The 20,123-nt window shown below is 42.2% G+C and overlaps 1 protein-coding gene across 1 annotated transcript in view; it reads left to right on the top strand.

Annotated features, from left to right (window-relative positions):
• PPP2R3A (protein phosphatase 2 regulatory subunit B''alpha) overlaps positions 1–20,123 on the top strand; it is a 315,656-nt gene that overhangs the window by 159,914 nt on the left and 135,619 nt on the right. Inside the window, exon 3 of the mRNA XM_089671953.1 lies at positions 5,046–5,117. The gene's annotated coding sequence lies outside the window, so the exon portion shown is untranslated. The remainder of the gene's footprint in view (positions 1–5,045; positions 5,118–20,123) is intronic.

Raw genomic sequence — 20,123 nt, 5'->3', positions numbered from 1 at the left:
GGTTCAATGACCGTGTTCAATGATGTGCTTGATTGGCCAGCAAACTCACCTGACCTAAACCCCATAGAGAATCTATGGGGCATTGCCAAGCGAAAGATGAGAGACATGAGACCGAACAATGCAGAAGAGCTGAAGGCTGCTATTGGAGCATCCTGGTCTTCCATAACACCTCAGCAGTGCCACAGGCGGATAGCTTCCATGCCACGCGCATTGAGGCAGTAATTGCTGCAAAAGGGACCCAAACCAAGCACTGAGTTTATATGCATGCTTATACTTTTCAGAGGTCCGATATTGTTCTATGTACAATCCTTGTTTTATTGATTGCATGTAATATTCTAATTTTCTGAGATTTGTGGATTTGGGGTTTTCCATGAACTGTAAGCCATAATCATCACAATTATGACAAATCACGGCTTGAACTATCTTGCTTTGCATGTAATGAGTCTATCTCATATATTAGTTTCACCTTTTAAGTTGCATTACTGAAATAAATGAACTTTTGCACGATATTCTAATTTTTCGAGTTTCACCTGTATATTAGCCATCTGTTCATCAAAATGTCACTGTGTCTCTTATTTCTGCCTATGAATCCTAATTTGCAAACGTGTTGCTTTTTGTACTGAGCCACATTGGTATATGTTACATAATACTATGTAACAATATCTTATAATATGGTTAGAGGAAGGATACCTTTTTTATATGAATAATATAAGTATATGCTTGTGGTCTGATTAGTGGGTATAACCATTTTATTCTGTTTCCTTATATGCAGAATGTTCTCTGGCAGTTGCAGGCAGCCTATGATACTGCAGCTGATAGGGTACTAGAGGTCCCAGCAATCCTGGACAGGTGGCAGGGAACTCTGAGGCTTATCGTTCATCGGCAGTTCAGCAATAAACAGTTGGCGTTGCCTGTGTCCTCTCAACTCTAGACAGTTATAAATATAACCCACCATTGGCCTTCAACATGCTCTCTGTGCTTCTCTGATACAGTATGAATAATAGAAACTTCTCTAGCATGTATTAAAATCTCTTGATTAAATATATAAGTACAGAAGCACTATAGTGTTATAATAAATGCCATGGCATTCATGCAGAGTACAGGGCCACACTTACGGGTGTCTGCAGCAGTGATTCCAGAAAATGGTTCCAAATTGTCCTCTGAATAGAAAACAGGTGGAGGGGGTGATACAACATGATGTGAAGCACAAAACGGCTTGTGGATATTTGTGGCAAAGGGGAGCAGTGTAATAGCGGTGGATGAGAGAGCACAGGCCACTCTAAAGAAGCATGGGATACTTTGATTATCTTGGAATCACTGGACACTTTATTAATGCAAAGCACCAGGCACTTTGTAAATCTTGATTTATTGATACAGTTAATACAGTTATTTTGCGATGCACTTTATAAATGTTTGATTAATTGGTTTTTCGAAATGTTGATGTGGAGGGATAGTGGTTCCTACTTATCAGAGCACCATATATAGGTAATGCCAGGGGTGGACTGACAACTCACGGGGCCCCCGAGCAATGAGAGATAATGGGGCCCCCTATGTCTCTGCCTACACTAAAGCCAAAGCCACACCCACACAACACCCCACCTACATATTGCAGCTCAGCTGTATATAAAGGGCATAACAAATCATTTTAAAAATAAAACAACATCTTGGGGTACCCCCTCCATCCATATCAATCCCTTCGGGTCTGGTATGGGTTTTGTGGAGAACCCCCACACCAAAATTAAGAAAAAATGGTGTGAGCCGCCCCCCCAAAATCCATACCAGACCCTGATCCGAGAATGCAGGTCAGGAATCCCCCTCCTGAATCATACCAGGCCATATGCCCTCAACATGGAGGGGTTCTTTGGGGGGTTTCCCCAAAGCACTTTGTCTCCATATTGATGGGGACAAGGGCCTCTTCCCCACAACCCTGACCGGTGGTTGTGGGGGCCTGTGGGCAGGGGACTTATCAGAATCTGGAAGCCCCCTTCAACAGAGGGGCCCCCAAATCCTGCCCCCCCATGTGAGTATGGGGTACATGGTACCGCTACCCATTCACAAAAAAGTGTAGTGTGAAAAAAGACAGGAGACAGTCTTTGACAAGTCCTTTATTAAAAGTAGAAAAAAAAAGAATGTCCCCTGAGGTAGATCACGTCAACCACGATGCCTGCCGTTGCCGCTACCCAAAAAGAGGAAAAAAAAAAAAGGCTCCGCTCCTGACTCTGGCTCCCAGCCGTCTGCCTGCTCCGCTGGCTTGACAGTTCTTAAATATGTAAGGGGCAGGGACCACCCAGTGACATCACGCACATGGCCCCACCTCCTTGTGGCATGCCCCTGTTGATAACGCCACAAGAGGCAGGGTCACACTTTTTTTTTTTTTTGTGAATGAGTAGCGGTACCATGTACCCCATACTCATTTACGGGGGGGGAATCTGGAGCCCCCTTGATAAAGTGGGCTTCAGGATTCCGATAAGCCCCCCACCCATACACCCCTACAACCACCGGCCAGAGTTGTGGGGAAGAGGCCCTTGTCCTCATCAACATGGGGACAAGGTGCTTTGGGGGAGGGGAGCCCTCTCCACCCCAAAGCACCCCCCCATGTTGAGGGCATGTGGCCTGGTATGGTTCAAGAGAGGGGGGCTGGGCCCTGCTAGGCTGCATGATCAGATAAGGGTCTGGTATGGATTTCGTTTTTTTACATAATAAATAATGAGGGGTTCCCCTCAAACTCATACCAGACCCGAAGGGACCCCACAACGTTTTTTTAAATAATTTTTTTAATTGTCAGCAATTCTTTCTTTTACATTCAGCAGTCAGTGGGTCACCTGCTTACAGCTGAAACTTTGACGCATGGTTTTCAATACGAAAATGCTGCATGACTTGATAAAATAACACTCATGCAGTATTTTAGTAGCGTTTTTTGGTGAATTCAAACCTTTTTTTAAAAAATGCTATGCGGTATCTTACCGCATACTCAGATGCGGTAGGATACTGTATACTACTCGGATGCGGTAGGATGCCGCTTAGTGAATTGTGCTCAGTGAGCCTCTCACCGGGCTCCCTACTGACCTCGGGCAATGCCCGAATGGTCAGCCCACCCCTGGGTAATTCTAATTTCGACACCTAGAGGTTTTTGATACATCTGCTGAGAATTTGTTTCTTTTTTCTTATTTAGCACAGGTTAAGCATAAATAGATTAGAGGTGTCATTTGACATTTCTTTTGGCATGCATGACATTTCAGGTGGAGCTTTCAGGCTTTTAGCTTTTCAGGAGTTTAGCCTTTTGCCTGTAAAAGCAACTAATGTTATCAGATATGTCCATGCCTATTAATTATTCTAGACCAGTGTTTCTCAACCTTTTTTCAGTCAAGTCACCCTTTAAAATAATGGATAATCTCAAGTCACCCTTTAAAATTCTGCACAATCTCAAGGCACCCTTTAAAATTCTGCACAATCTCAAGGCACCCCATTCTAAAATGTAAAACACTATTCTACACACATCCACACACATAGTACACCCGTTAGAGGTAATTTATTCTTTCAAAGCAAATATACCTTAGCACACTGGTACTGACTAGCATTCCAGTGTGTTTCTCTCATTTTCTCTCTCTCACTGTGCTAATGTGACCCCAGTGCTGACAGAGAGGGGCAAAGGAGTGGCAAACAAGGATGTTTTTCATGTACCCAACGTCCTCCTTATCAACTGATGATGTAATTGGTTGTTAGGATGGCGGCAGCTAGAAGGTCATAAACGTGTTCAGTGAAAACCTGTGGCTTTGTGTAACTAAAAGGCAGGGTTGATCCACCTGCTGCTTGTATGCAATTTTTAGGCATTTTTTCAAGACACCCCTGAAAAAGCCTTGAAGCACCCTGGCTGAAACAGACTGGTCTAGAGACAACTTTTTAAGCTCAACATTTAGAGGTGGGAAAAAAACCTTCCTGTGTTGAATTTTTGTGGCAGAAAAAAAATCTAAACGCTAATACAAAAAACACTAAAAATAAGCATTTTCTTCTGCCAAAAGCACTAGCGCTTTTTTAAGCCAGTGTGTATGGAGCCTCAAGAAACCAGTTCAGCATTGCAAGGTCAGAATTTACTGAATTTAGTGAATGAGTGGCCCACAATACTGTAGAAAGAGTGCAAACCCCAAAACAGAAAGGTTTTGCTGCTAACATTTTTCAAAGAATGTATATATTGAGAGCCAAAATACGTCTTAGGGTGTAGTTCCAACCTTCTGACCAGTGGTGTGATTGGTACGCTATTGGGACCTTTGCGCTTTAATTTACCCCCGTTGGGTTTGTGCCGTCCTGGAGGATGCCCTGTTGGAAGCAGCTCAGTATGCTTGCTCCCTCTGATCACCGTATGTTTTCTTAAAGGTCTCTATACTGCTTAGATCAGTTTCAGAGAGGGCTCTGGCTGATTCAGGATCAGAGGCACAGCCTCGATTGCTGGAAGTTGGTAAGAGGCAGAAGTTAAATAGCAAGCACGTGCTGCATTGCTACTGACGCCTGTCTTTTTTTTTGTCTCATTTTTTCCCCACACCGCACATTGCAGTAGAGGCCAGCTGGAAGAGAGTCTCCTGTATACAGCTGTATGACACTCTGTCAGTACAATATGTCCCCTGCAGAAACTCTCATGCATTTTTTTTGCTGGTTCCCTTTGGCTCTCCTGTCTTAATACTGTCTCACCCTCCTCCTTATCCCCTGGCTTTCACGTTTCACTCCAGCCCTCCACCGCCCTCCCTTCTTGCTTGCTACAGCTGCTCTGTTTTGTGTTTAAAAAAAGATTTCAAAGTGCTTAGTCCTGTTTGTGGAAGCATTAAATGAGAAGAAGTGTCATATGCCTCTGGTGGTAAAACGGCTGCTTGTGAAAAAAATCCTCCCCTGAGCCACACTTCAGAGCCACAGCCAAACCTGATCGCTTTGCACAGCGGAGTCCTCTGCTCTCCCCACTGCGAAGATCTGCCATGTCATAAATAGGATGGGAAAATGTAGCTTCACAAGCCCTCTCTGCTCCTAAACCCCACATTGTTTTTTTTTTCTCTTTGTAGCTGGCCTCCTTTGCATGTTGGCTTGCTGTAGCTGTCCCCGGTGTTTACGAAGAAGAGTCCTCATAACCTCCGGTAAGCTATTCTCCATTGCTTTTATCTGCTCTGATAGAAGAGAGTGTAGAAGAATTTCAGTCATTTGTTTCGTCTAACGTTGTAGTATATGTAGCTCTTCCAAAACCAGCTGTGTTCTTCAGAAGTGTGCTGTGTTGTCCATAGCAACCAATGAGATCCTTCCATAGACGGTTTATAGAATGCAAAATACCAGAAGCATGTAGTTTTTATGTGTTTTTACAGTTTCCTATTAATGGGACAGTGATTTAGTTTTGCATTGATCCTTTTGGGTTAAACTCCTGCCAGCATCATTGTATATATTCCTGACAGATGCTGGTAGAGATGTGATTCGGAGTTGCCAGCTCCTCCAACCTATAAAGGGAGGGCGGTGACTTTTTTTTTTTTTTTTATTCTTTGTTAACATCAGTAGCATAATGAAATCAGTAATACTTATTTGGGATAGGAGGAAAGACCAGGATCTCCAGCAGGGAGAAATCACAGTAGATTGTAAGCTCTCATGTGCAAGGGACTCCTTAACTTCTTGCCTTGAATTGTATTTTAACTGTATTTCTTATCCTTTGTTATGTAAAGTGCCGTGCAAACTGTTGGCGGTATATAAATCCTTTATTATAATCATAGTACTTCCTGTGAGAGGCCAGTAGGTGATTTAACCCAACAGTGTTTGTCCATACCCTATATATCATTCTTTGGTGGGCTTACTCTATGAACAGTGTGAATGATATAGAGGGAACAGTTTGTATGTCATGAAAACAGAAAATCAGATAATCAGATCAGGCAATGGGAGGGGATAGTGCGTCAATTCAAATTAACTGGCCAATGATATTAAGGTACAATTTACTTGTGTGAAGTGAGACTTAACTTGGTACGTATTCCTTAAGCAAAAAGTTTTTAGTTTTGTTTTTTGTGCTGTTACCCAACGTTTTGTTAGAGCAGCCTCTCTCAACACAGAAGAACCCTTGAAATAACGTTCTGGTCTCAGGGAACCTCTGCTAACATTGTTATATCTACAACTCATGATACATTAGCGTGATGGTCAGTGGGAAGAATACTCCTTACAGCTGTGGTCATTGGGAAGAAATACCCCATAACAGGTGAAAAGATCAATGTGTCAGTGGGGGAACGTATCTGCGAAGCCGAAATTGCTCATTGCTCTAGGAACCTCTAGCAACCTCTGGATCAGCCCTAAGGTTCCATGGAACCCTGGTTGAGAAACTCTGTGGCTACATTCGTTCTCCATGGTCCTACTGTGTGTAAGAACATAGCCACCCTCTCTTTTTCACTCCTGAGATGGACTATGGGATTTGTAGTGTGTATAGAGCAGTGTACATGTCCTCAACTAATGTGTACTGCATGTTACAAACAAACAGAAGTGAGGGGGGAAAAGGAAGGTCTCAGGAGCTCACAAAGAAGTAAAACACCGTACGAAATTAATGAAAAATTGATTATTGGGCTATTACATAGTGGGTGTGTATGGTTTGTTTTTGCAATCAGGAGATTGTATAGTGTCACTTGACATGAAAAAAGGAATTGTGAAATTAACAGAATTGGCAGGAACGGTGCCTCTGCATTTATAGGGCTCATGTAGGTGGCCTCTATGTATAAATGTTGCATTTTTTACTTTAAAGTAGCACTTCTCAAATGTATGCTTTGGAGTGCTTGATGACAATTTTTCCGTCAGCACATACACTTCTCAGTAGGACTGGCTACATCCAAAGCATGTCAAACACATCCTCTGAACAGTCATCCATATGAATTCATTAAAGTGAATAGAAGTTTGCAGCATGCTTCAAACACAACTCATTCAGAGGAAAAAACACGTAACAAGCCTTTATACACTCACCGGCCACTTTATTAGGTACACCTGTTCAATTGCTTGGTAACACAAATTGCTAATCAGTCAACCACATGGCAGCAGCTCAATTCATTAGGCATGCAGACGTGGTGAAGACGACTTGCTGAAGTTCAAACCGAGCATCAGAATGGGGAAGAAAGGGGATTTAAGTGACTTGGCATGGTTGTTGGTGCCAGACAGGCTGGTCTGAGTATTTAAAAAACTGCTGATCTACTGGGATTTTCACACACTTTCAATAATAATGATAAACATGACAAATAGAGTAAATCTTCTTAAGGGGGCATAGACAGCAATAAAAATCTGACACGTGCTTTAATCCTTATCCAATCTGTGAATAAAAAAGCTTGGCCTTTAGTAATACTTTAATTCTTTGTTGTTCTGCTTTTGATAAAGTGAGAAAAGGTCGTGGTGACCATTGTTACACAGAGAAAAATTGATGGGAAATCCAAAATTTTACAGTTGTCACTAGAAGAGAAAGGGGAAATGCTCCAATGGTTTCATTTTTTTATTGAGACTCTTGAAGTGGGAAGTAAAGAGAAATCTCCCTGGCAGGGCAAATATAGCCATAAAAAACCTGACACAGGTCCTAATCCTTCCAGTCTAACCAAACTGGAAAAAAAACTCTCCTGCCTGGAGTTTTGGGGGGTTTTGTTTTTAATTATATGTGTACTAGGGGACAATCGTAGTTTGTTACGTAAGTTGACTCTTCTTTGCTTCCAGTAGGTACAACATTGATTGTAGTATGCTGCTCCTATTTTCTGATTTTGATTCTTTGGGTCAGGTCAAACACATGGTGATGTTTTAAAAAAAGAGAATTCTCTATGCGATTTATGCTGTCATTGATTGCACTGCCTGAATCAGGGACAGAGTAATATACATTTCTACATGCAGGTCATAGACAAGCCACATAGTGGACAAGGGTCACCACTCCAGCCAAGCACACATCATAAAATTATCAGGTCTGACGTACAGTATGATGGACTTTTTAAGCCAGCCTTTCTCAACCAGAGTTTCGTGGAACCTTAGGGTACCTTCAGAAGTTGCTAGGACAGTGGTGTCCAACCTGCAGCCCAACACAAAATCATAAACTTACTTAAAAATGTAGATTTTTTTTTTTGGGAGGGGGGGGACTTTTTGTAAAAATGTGTTTACACTTAACAAACACGTGACCAAAGAAAAAAATGCTGACAGTGTCTACTGGACTTTTATATGTTTTATCTTCCCAAAGTAAAATATGTCTCTCTTCACAATCATGCCTTGTTCATGTCATCAGTTTGCAGCAGCACCTATATCTGTGAGCAACTATTTTCAAGGATGAAGCAAATGAAGGGCAAAATGAGAACCAAAATATCTAATGGGAATTTATTGAGAATTGCTGCCACATCCATCGGGCCACATATTGATGCATTAGTTTATCAAAAACAATGTCAAATATCACACTAGTTTTATGTTGTCCTCTTTTACTTTTATATTAAAATATATTACAAAAAAAGTTTTATTACTCAGATTGGTACATTATCTAGATCAGCGATCGTTAACAAAGAGCTCCACTCTCTGGTTGAAAAAAATAAAAGTCAGCAGCTATAAAAACTGTAGCTGCTGACTTTTATAAAACAGCCACTCACCTGTCCAAGGATCCAGCAGTGTCCTCACTGCAGCCAGATTCACCGGCCATCCTGTGTCCCTGGTGCCAGCATCTTAAGTGGGAGCACCCAGCTGTGACGGCTTGCAGCTTCACAGCCAGGTGCCCACTGTGTATGCATGAGCGGTGCTGCCCATTGTGAATGTCACATGTCCCAGAAGACTGCAGGTGGGAGGAGAACTTCCACTTCCAATCGCCTAGGTGATTGCAATGGAAGTGGGAGCAGGTACCTGTCAGAATTGGGTACCCGCCCCCCAAAGGTGCAAATCGTTAATGGGGAGCGGGGGACAAGGCCTTAAAGTAGAACTTCCCCTTTTGGGTGGAGCTCTGCTTTAACTTGTGATCTGCCTGACTTTTTCTGCTGATCAGCTCCCCTTATTGTATCTGCTTAGTGTATTTTATCCGTGGCCCAAGACAATTCCTTTTCTTTCAGTGTGGCCTAGGAAGAACAATGAGCAATTTCTGCCTCAGCCGAGGTCAGTTCCATGATCACAGAGCGCCCAATTATTCATGATCTAGAAGCATTTTGCTTGACACACTCTGCAATGTAAATCAACTTGGGGGGAAGGTTTGGTTTTGAAGTTCCACTTTAATGTAGAATGCAGGAGAGACAGCTACCTTGTCAGTATCCGCTGATGATGAAGAAAAAAAAAATGAAATTGTTGATGGGATCCCTATGGTTCTAACAGTCATAAACGTGCAAATGTATTACAAAAAAAAAAATATTTAATTTATTAAATGCGTTTTTTTTATTACTGTTCTTTATATAGTGGCAATAAATTTCTCAGCATTTTACATGTTGTATAGAGCATAGATGTGAATGTACAATATTGAAAGTGCTGCCTAAACTGAAAGCACTGTATAAATACCTCCTAATAAATGAATTGTATATTCACATCAGTCCCCTGCACTTGAGGCGCTTACAGTCTATGGTCCCTGTCTCACATACACTAGGGTCCATATAGACAGGAGCCAATTAACCTACCAGCATGTCTTTGGTGTGTGGGAGGAAACTGGAGTACCCGGAGGAAACCCATGCAGGCACAGGGAGAACATGCAAACTCCATGCTGGTAGTGTTGTGGTTGGGATTTGAACTGAGGACGCCAGTGCTGCGTGGCATAACTACAAAGCCTCTGTGCTGTCTTACCCGCGGTTTCTATAACTGGAAAATGTTTAACCACTTGCAAAAAAAAAAATCCATCCCTTGAACCTTTGGAAGGTCTCCTTTGCTTCATACATTAGTCTTTATAGTGCAGTGGGGAGGGAAAGTGGGCATAGACACAGCACGGCTTCCAGTGCCCCTCAGTGATCTCACAGCATAGGGAGAAATGTATTCTGGACTGGCTGGTTTAGGATAATTAACACATATATATGTCATATTGACATCTTTTTCAGATTCAGAAGTTAAAACAAAATGATTAGATTATACTAGCCATCTAAACCTCTGTGCTATGAGAATCAATAGGAAAGTGTTTGGCCGTGTTTCTTGAGCTCAGTCTGTAGCAATTAGGAATGTCCAATTGCAACTGTTGGAATCCAACTGCTAGCAGTTCAGTGTAGCCATGCTAATGATAGGTTGTACACTATTTGATTTCGAATGGTGCTATTTGCTATTGTGGCTGCTTCTTGTTAGACTGAGCGACACAGCATTGCCGATACTGTCCCTAACTAAATTACAGCCTATGAAAGCAACTGAAATGAATGTTATTTGTTGGCAGCCATAATAATTACAAATTATAGCACAGTGTCACAGTTCTAGTTTCCAGAAGACCTTTGTGATGAGTGACATTTGCTTCAGCTAGTTATAGAGTCCAGAGATCAATTGGAGGAAATTGATTGCAGCCCTCAATTGTGCATTAAACCTGCCAGTGTTGGAGAGCAGTTACAGCACACTTATTGGGTTTTTCTATACTATGTTAACAAAGGAGACATGCCATGGGAGGGATATGTAGACTGCCATTTCAGACTTCCCTCTGAAAATGTCTGTTGCCTGGCTACCTCTGCCTTTTGATAAGTAGATTATCTGACTTATGACTGATCAAGCATGCAGCAAGTAAAATCAGAACTCCTGCATATTATTATACAGGATTTATATAGCACCAACAGTTTGCTCAGCGCTGTACATTATAATGGGAGACAGTACACGAAACAGTACAGTAACAATACAATTCAATACACGAGGGGATCGAGGGCCCTGCTCCTAGGAGCTTACAATCTAGGAGGGAGGGGATAGTGGTACAGGAGGAAATAGCTGTGGGGGATGGAGTGGTAGGAAAAGTGCAGAAGATCTGAAATTAGCTGAGGGCGGGGTAGACTTCCCTGAAGAGATGGGTTTTCAGGGTGCGCCTAAAGGTGAGGAGAGTAGGTGATAGTCTGATGGATTGGGGTAGGGAGTTGCAGAGGATGGGGAAAGTCCTGGAGACGGGCATGGGAGGAGGAGACCAGGGAAATAGAGAGTAGGAGGTCTTGTGAGGAGCGGAGAGTATGTTTTGGGTGGTATTTGGACACCAGATCAGTGATGTAGTTTGGGGCAGTATTATGAACACCTTTGTATGTCAATGTTAGCATTTTGAATTTTATCCGTTGGGCAATCGGAAGCCAGTGGAGGGATTGGCAGAGGGGGGTGGCAGATACGGAGCGGTTAGTAAGGTGGATGAGTCTGGCCGCAGTATTCAGGATAGACTGAAGCGGGGATAGCCTGCGGTGATGTAAGCCAGTGAGGAGGGAGTTACAGTAGTCAAGTCGTGATATAATAAGGGAGTGAATGAGTTGCTTAGTAGTCTCCGGGGTTAGGAATGGTCGTATTTTGGAGATGCTGTGGAGGTGAAGTCTACATGAGTTTGTCAGTGATTGGACTTGGGGCTGGAAAGACAGATTGGAGTCTGGGATGGCACCTAGTACTCTGGCTTGCGGGGTGGGACTGATGGTGGCGTCGTTGTTCATGATGGAGAAGACGGGGGGGGCGCGGGCTGGGGGGAAAACTAGGAGCTCGGTTTTGGAAAGATTTCGTTTGCGGAAGTGGAGTGACATCCAATCCGATATGTCGTTCAGTAGGCTTGTGATACGGGCGGAGACTGAAGGGGTTAGGCGAGGGGTAGATAGATTTGCGTGTCATCGGCATAGAGGTGGTAGTTGAAGCCGTGAGAGTGTATCAGTTGGCCAAGGGAGGAGGTGTAGATGGAGAAGAGAAGGGGCCCGAGGACAGAACCTTGAGGGACCCCAACAGAGAGGGTGAGTGAAGGGGAGGTGGCAGCGTTATGGGTAACACTGAAGGAGCGCTGTGATAGATAGGAAGAGAGCCAGGAGAGAGCGGAGTCTCTGAGGCCAAGGGAGTGTAGTTTTTTGAGGAGGGCGGGGTGGTCAATCGAGTCGAAAGCCGCAGAGAGGTCGAGGAGTAGGAGAACTGAATAGTGGCCATTAGCTTTGGCGGATAGCAGGTTGTTGGTGAGTTTGAGTAGGGCAGTTTCGGTGGAGTGTAGGGGGCGGAAGCCAGACTGTAGGGGATCAAGGAGGTTTTTGTCGTAGAGGTGGGAACTCAGGCAATTATAGACTAAGCGCTCTAGGAGTTTGGATGTAAATGGCAGCAGGGAGATGGGTCTAAGGTTGTTCAGGTCGGTGGGATCCAGGGAGGGTTTTATAAGTATGGGAGTGATGTGCGCGTGCTTCAGAGGGGAGGGGAATGCGCCAGTAGAGAGGGAAAGAATAAAGATGTGAGTGAGGGAGCGTAGGATGGAGGAGGAGGGTGATCATAGGAGTTGAGGGGACAGGGTCAAGGGGGCAGGTGGTGAGGCGGGCCTTATAGAAGACGTTAGTGACCTCTTCAGTGGTAGCAAGGTCGAAGGAGTGGAGTGTTGAGGGGGTTTTAGTGTGAGGAATGTTAGGTGGGGTGGAAGTCTGGGCAGTGGCGAGGTCGAAGGAGAGGAGTGTTGAGGGGGTTTTCGTGTGAGGGATGCTAGGTGGGGTGGAAGTCTGACCAGTGGCAATGTCCCTACGAATTGCATAGATCTTGTTTTTGAAGTGGTTAGCAATCTCGTGGGTGGTGAGTGAGGTACTGGGTGGAGGTGGGGGCGGAGAGAGTAGAGAGTTAAAAGTAGAGAATAGCCGGCGAGGACTGGAGGAGAGGGTATTGATGAGGGTTACAAAGTAGGCTTGCTTGGCAGCATGAAGGGAGGAAGTGAAGGTGAGGAAGACAGACTTATATCCGGTGAACGCTTGTTGGGATCTGGTTTTGCGCCATAGTCGCTCCAGCGCACGACCGTGTTGTTTGAGATTTTTGGTATGGTCAGTCTGCCAGGGTTGTAGCGGTCGGGGTCTAATGCTTCGTGTAGTTGGGGGTGCTAGCTAGTCTAGAGCGGCTGATAGTGAGTTGTTATAAACAGCAGTGGCCGGGTCAGGGCAAGACAGGGGAAGGATACTGTCGTAAAGTTGGTCAGCTGCAGAGTGGAAAAGGGCAGGGTTCAAGTTGCGGAGGTTTCTGCTGGTAATAGTTTGACGTTTGGAGGGATAGGTGTTTGAGGATGAGGAGACGGAGAAGGTGATGAGGTTGTGATCAGAGAGAGGAAAGGGGGTGTTTGTGAGGTTGTGGGGAGTGCAGAGATGAGAGAAAACAAGGTCCAGGGTGTTCCGTCGGAGTGGGTACACTTGGTCCAGTTTAGTGACTCGGAAACCTCTGAAGCCAGAGGTTCAGCAAGAAAGCCAGGTAACTGGTATTTTTACAAAGTTATCAGGAATACCAGAATTTGTATTTCTGTAATGATGATTTTCCTTTAAAAAAAAAAAAAAAGGTCTTGATTTTTTTTTTTTTTAAGTCTTGAGATGCTTATTGCTTTGCACATAATGTAATACTGTTAGTGTTATGTAATTTTTATTACTGTGTTCTCCCTTCTTAGTCATAGCTTTGAAATGTGAGGTTAAATCCCTACACTAGTGATTGACTTAGAGTTGCGCTTAATATATTGCTGTACTGTCTGTACTTCTTTTTGGCTGTTGAAATTTTGTGTTGTGTTCAATGTTTCAGCATTCTTGGTCAAATTAGTTATAACCCAAATTCAGAATAAAAGAGGGAAACCAACTATATATATGAGAGCTTAAAGAAAACTTAAAAAAAAAATTCCCTTATCTCTGTCCAGTGCCCCCGATCTCCCGCCCCCTACTCCTGCAAATCAATTCTAATCTCATCCTTCTAGGAAAGGCAAAGGTTCAAGAACCTGTCAGAAGGCCATTCATTCCAACAACATCATTCCCATAAGATTGTGTGCATTTAATGTAATTTAAGCACATTACTTACCTGTAAATACATCCCGTGTGCAGACATCCAAATGCCCTGTTACTGCTACTTGTTTCTGCCAGTTTTGCATGTAACATCAGAAGCCCTAGCACTCAATTGATACTCTATCACAGCTTTTCTCAACCCTTTTACCCCTGAGGAACCCTTGAAATAATTTTAATGTCTCAGGGAACCTCTGCTAAAACTAATTTATTGGGAATTAGGGCTCAAAATGCCCCTTTATATTGGTGTAACAACCTTACAGACAGCTGAAAAGGTCACTGATGTCATGCAACTGGCTCTGCCAGGTAATGTTGGTGGTGATCCAGCGTCTGCAGTTCTGGACTCCAGTATAGGAGAACCCTGGTGCGTGACAACCAATAGGAATTGTCCACATGACCCAGACAGCAAAATGAACACCCATATAAGGACCTTCCTGTAGGTAGAGGGAAGAAGGACTCCCGTTTTTCAGGCGGACTCGATTGGACCATCCATTGCCCTCTATAGAGCGACGGATGTAAACAGACATGTGTCTGTTTACACCCACCTGCATCCGATCTGATCCTCTAAAAACAGATGGCTAGGGATCCATTCCCCATCTATCTAGCGAATTGGATCAGGTGACAGTCAGATGTAAATGGACAGGAGGTCTGTTTACATCTGGCCACACATGGAGGAAATTGGGCTATGTCCATGTCCGCTCTGAATCTGATCTGTCATCCGCCTGATCAGTGGACAGCTCCCGTGCTGAGCAGGCAGATCCACTAGCGGAGTCTGCCCATGTGAAAGAGACCTTAATTCTGAATTCCTGAATAGGCAAGTATTGTCAAAATATAATAGATGTGTGATCTCACATGAACCTTTATGTATTTCTTCTAGATCTGTGTTTGTAATCGAGCATGAAACCTTTCCTTTGTGTAGGGCCTTCTTGTAATACAGACCAGTCAGTGCTGCTGCTGTTCTTTTGCAGGGTGACTGATCTTGTATCTATCCACCTGTACCTTTCTGCTGGCCTCCCCACCCCAACAATGATCACTGATACTTTTTACTGAGGTTTCAAAGGATTTTAGCGCACACAAAGTAGATTTATGTGCTTTGTGACTATTGAAGAATATATTTCAAATTAAAGTTTTTGTTCCCAGAGTTTAGCAGTGCCTGGCCTATATTTTGGGCTTTAAGATTTGTGTTTTTAATTATCGTGACAACTAGTCTGTGGGGTGGAGGTAGAGGGTAAAAAAGATGGGGGGGAAGGTGGTGCCCCCCCAGAGCATCCTTAAACACTTCTCCTCTCACTGTAATCACTCTCCCTCATGATCATACAGACATCCAGATCCTTCCTTTTAGGTTTCAGCATTTCTATTAGGGAACTTTTACTGGAGATGCCGCTAACCATCACGTTTTTTTTTTTTTTTTTTTTTTTTGCCATCACCCAAACTCATGTGAGCAGCATTATTCCATTCTTCTTCTCTACTTTAAAAGAAGTCTCCAAGCATCCCAGAGAACAATGTCTGATGTTTTTCATCACTTGGTTGAAAGGCTCACTCTAAAATATTTATTTTTCAGTAATTATGGAAAAATACATAACATATGCACAGATTTGATTTGATCTTTTGTCAATTTGATGTCGCACCAAATTTTGATTGGTTGCATAACTTACCCCATTTTCTTTCTGAGCACATTTGCACTACAACCCTACTGTGCAGTTGACATTCTTAGTAGTTGTGAGATATCCCTAAAGGCTAATTTGTATGATACCCAGTAAAGACCACATACGAGTCTGATTTATTAGGACAGTCAGCGATATACAAAGGGCAGTAACCAATCAGCTAGATTATTTACCAAATTTCCAACTGAATTCCTATTAGTTGTTTTCTTTACTAATAAGAACCTAAGTGGCACTACTAATAAGAACATGTATCTGTGTTCTCAGAGAAAACATTTTCATTATTTTGTGCATAACATATGCACAGATTTGATTTGATCTTTTGTCAATTTGATGTCGCACCAAATTTTGATTGGTTGCATAACTTACCCCATTTTCTTTCTGAGCACATTTGCATTACAACCCTACTGTGCAGTTGACATTCTTAGTAGTTGTGAGATATCCCTAAAGGCTAATTTGTATGATACCCAGTAAAGACCACATACGAGTCTGATTTATTAGGACAGTCAGCGATATACAAAGGGCAGTAACCAATCAGCTAGATTATTTACCAAATTTCCAACTGAATTCCTATTAGTTGTTTTCTTTACTAATAAGAACCTAAGTGGCACTACTAATAAGAACATGTATCTGTGTTCTCCGAGAAAACATTTTCATTATTTTTCTGAAATAGCTGAGTAGATTGTGCAGCTGTCCAGCTGGAGTGGTTGCTGAGACTGTCGCAGTTTGTCGAGCACTTTGTGACCTTAGATATTTTTGTCCCTCCAGTCTTTCTGTCAGCTGCTGTCTTGTTAGCTCATTAGTTTTCTCTCTGATTCCTTTCGTAACGGTAGTCTTGGCTCTTTATCCTCTGCTCGAGTTTATAGAAGAGGCATTTTTCATTGTTCTGTTCGCCCTGACTTCTGATTTCTATGTTAAGTGACACTGACAACCACACATGCAAGTTTCATAAATTGGGATATATCTCAGAAACTAACAAAATATTCTCTGAATAAATGCTTTACATGTTGCTGTAAATTTAAAATATGGCAATGTTATATTTCCCTTGACACTTGTTGCTGCCTAAAACACAAAATAGTAAACTTATGCTAAGACTATATAAAGCTATTGCCTTTTTTGTCCTGAATTTTATAAAATACAGAGATATACATTGCGGATTCAGGATCATGAGCTAAATTATTTAGGCAATGGTTGCAAGTCAAAAGGACAAGGAAGATACGCAAACTTCCTACACATTCTCTGATCTCTTGAAGGAAGACAAAAGTTGTATGAAGAATTTTGTCCATAATGCAAAAATACTGAAATGAGAGAAGCAATGGAGAGTGATGAATCATGTACTAGGTTCCAGTTTAAATAGACAGTGGCAATTTAATTTATCTAGGACAAGCTGATATTCCCAGCCCCCAGAAAGTTATACTGTCCTATCCACATTTCCTGTCTGCCACATGCTGCATGCTCCTGAGTTGGATGGCGCCTTAGATTTTCCAGATGGATGATGTCACTGCTCTTGGCTACATAACAGTGTTTGGGCCTGATGGTTGGCCACTCAGGCCTTGCCACATAGAGGTCGGTGGAGAATCACAAGCTCCCCCATACCTAGAAACCTGCTCCAATAGACCAACAGAGTGACTTTGATGGTGCAGGAAATTGGTAAAGGAGCATGGATTAGTAATTATAACCTTGCGCGGGGGGGGGGGAAAGAATAATAGCAGACACACTTTATTCTAAATGGCCCCAAAACAAAAATGAATCTACTACTCAGCCCATGTTGCAAACATTGGAGTGTTGCGTGCTGTAATGTGTGCTAATGTACAACGCCTAATGAGAAAATGTTGTTAGGGGTTTGTCTGTCATAAACTTTGTTTCTGTGTGTCTCTAAAGTTTGGTGATTTTGCATTTTCACTGCCCTAAAAACATATGGTAGTGTTGTGTGGTAAATACAGATCCCTACAATATGTTGTGTACACTATGAAAATGTCCAAAAAAACATAAATATATAATTATATTATTTTATATAATAATTATTATACTAATTATTTGTTATATAATATTATTATATCAATATACAGCGCTCAGCATAAATGAGTACACCCTAACAGTTTTGTCAGAAAATATTTACTTTTGTTTCAGAATCAACATTTTCTATGGGACACTATACTACAAAGTACTTTCATAAATGTGGGCCGTTGATTTCAAACAAGATTTATTAATCTGCATACACATAAGTATTTTTCCTAACAAGTTCATTCAAGACCATGTTGCAAAAATGAGTACACCCCAATGAAAGTCTTAGGAGCAAAGCTAAATTCTAGAAAACAAAATCCTAATCAACAAAAACGAGTCTAATTATTCATTAAACAGGTGTCAAGCAGATAGTTGATTATAAAAGGGCACTACTTAACAAAGAAAACCCCTCCCAATTTCATGCTTTCAGCAATGGCACCACATGGAAGAGAAATGTCACAAAACCTGAGAAAGAAAATAATTTCTTTACGCAAGAAAGGTGAAGGTTACAAGAAGATCAGCAAAGCTTTACTTATCAGTCAGAATACTGCAAAAGTGATAAAAAAATGTAACAAAGATGGAATTGCAAACATCTCACAGAGACGTCCAGGCCGCACATGGAGGTTACCACCTCGACAGGAGCGTCTTCTGATGAGAAGGGTTGAAGAAAATCACCATGCAAGTTCACTGCAGTTAACTAAAGAAGTAGAATGCCCAACTGGGGTGATTGTTTCCTCTAACACAATACAGAGTACACTGCAGAGGAATGGCATGTATGGGTGTCTTCCATGAAGGAATCCTCTCCTAAAGCCAATGCACAAAAAAGGCCACCTAGAATTTGCCAGGGCCCATGCTGAAAAAGAAGACTACTACTGGGACTTGGTACTCTGAAATGATGATACCCAGATCAATGTTTTTGAAACTGATGGCTTCAAAACTGTATGGTGTTGCAAAGGTGAGGAGTACAAAGAAAAGTGCATGGTGCCTACAGTGAAACATGGTGGTGGCAGTGTCCTTCTGTGGGGCTGCATGAGGGCTGCTGGTGTTGGGGAGCTGCATTTCATTGGTGGTATCATGAATTCGCAGATGTACTGCTCTATATTGAAAGAGAAGATGCTACCATCACTCCGTGCCCTTGGTCGTCGTGCACTTTTCCAACATGACAATGATCCAAAACACACATCTAAGGCCACTGTTGCATTTGTGAAGAACAGGGTGAAAATGATTCAGTGGCCAAGTATGTTTCTGATCTGAACCCAATCGAACACCTATGGGGAATTCTGAAGAGACAAGTTGAGCATCACTCTCCATACAGCATCCAGGATCTTAAAGAAGTTGTTCTTGAAGAATGGGGAAAGATCAATGTTGCTATATGTCGACAACTTGTTCATTCCATACCTAGAAGACTTGGTGCTATCCTGACAAATCATGCAGGTCATACACAATACTAGATGTAGTAGTTTTTGTTGTTGGGTATATTCCTTTTTGCATCAACTAATTTGAGTAAAACTAAATATTTTGTAATCTAAGTTATAAGTTATATTATTAACCTTTTATGCAATGACATAAACAAATGTTCTATAAAACTCAGTTTTGTCGAAATTGTGGATATTGTTCTTGAGTTCATTAAGATAATGATTAAAATCTTACTTTTTAAAAAGGGTGTACTCATTTACGCTGAGCACTGTATATAGTAGCCTTATTAATGAATGAATATATTTACACACTGTATATACGGAGAATGTTTTCCACATGGCTCTGTTCACTTGTTTTGTTACATAACATGTCTTCTTACTGTATAGTTACAGGATCTGTTATCTGTAAAACGTTCAGTAACTCAGTAATATTTCATTAAAACAGACCTGATTGCCAGCCATTCTCTCTTGGTTGCAATGTGGAGCATTGCTAAAAACTGTAATATGGACTTATTTTACACAGTGAGGATGTGGGTACCCTTGTTTTCTGGATAAAAAGTTTGGGTGATCGCTGACTCTGATCCTCATCCTTATGGTCTTCCTTACCCATAAACATGTGAGTATGATAGGGTGGTTGTATGGCCTTGAAAGCCATGTAACAAGAAGCTGCAGTGCATAGTAGTGCAGTAAAACGCCTGATGTTTTTGATACACAGGGTTATTGAAAACCTATGCATGAAGAGTACATTGAGTGGAATGTAGCAAACTTGTTTCCTCAGTGGTTCATGGGTAGATTGTATTTGCTGACTGGAGATGTAGTTAAAAAGTAGCCTGCCCAAAACTGAATGGCCCACTTTTTTCATACATATTTCAGGGGCACACGCACAGATGTATGTCTTTACCAGAATCGCTGGCTCCTATTATGCTGCAACAGAAAGGGTCAGTCATTAATACTGGCTGCAGCAGTTGAACACCAAGCAATGTTGATGCAAAGATCCCATTGCTGGAGTCCTCAAGAGTTCATACAATTAAGACCCAAATTGGGTGCCCTGTGCTAATGACCATGGTCAAGGGTGAATGCAAATGGACAGATCCTGTGCCCAAAATGATGTTCAGGCAAGTACTGGGCCATTCACAGCTGTAGGGGGCAGTAATGAGCATATT

Source organism: Staurois parvus, unplaced genomic scaffold, assembly GCF_062004578.1.
Source record: "Staurois parvus isolate SC_StPar_1 unplaced genomic scaffold, SC_StPar_1.0 ptg000116l, whole genome shotgun sequence".
Lineage (NCBI taxonomy): Eukaryota > Metazoa > Chordata > Amphibia > Anura > Ranidae > Staurois > Staurois parvus.
This window is presented reverse-complemented; position numbering and strand designations above follow the sequence as displayed.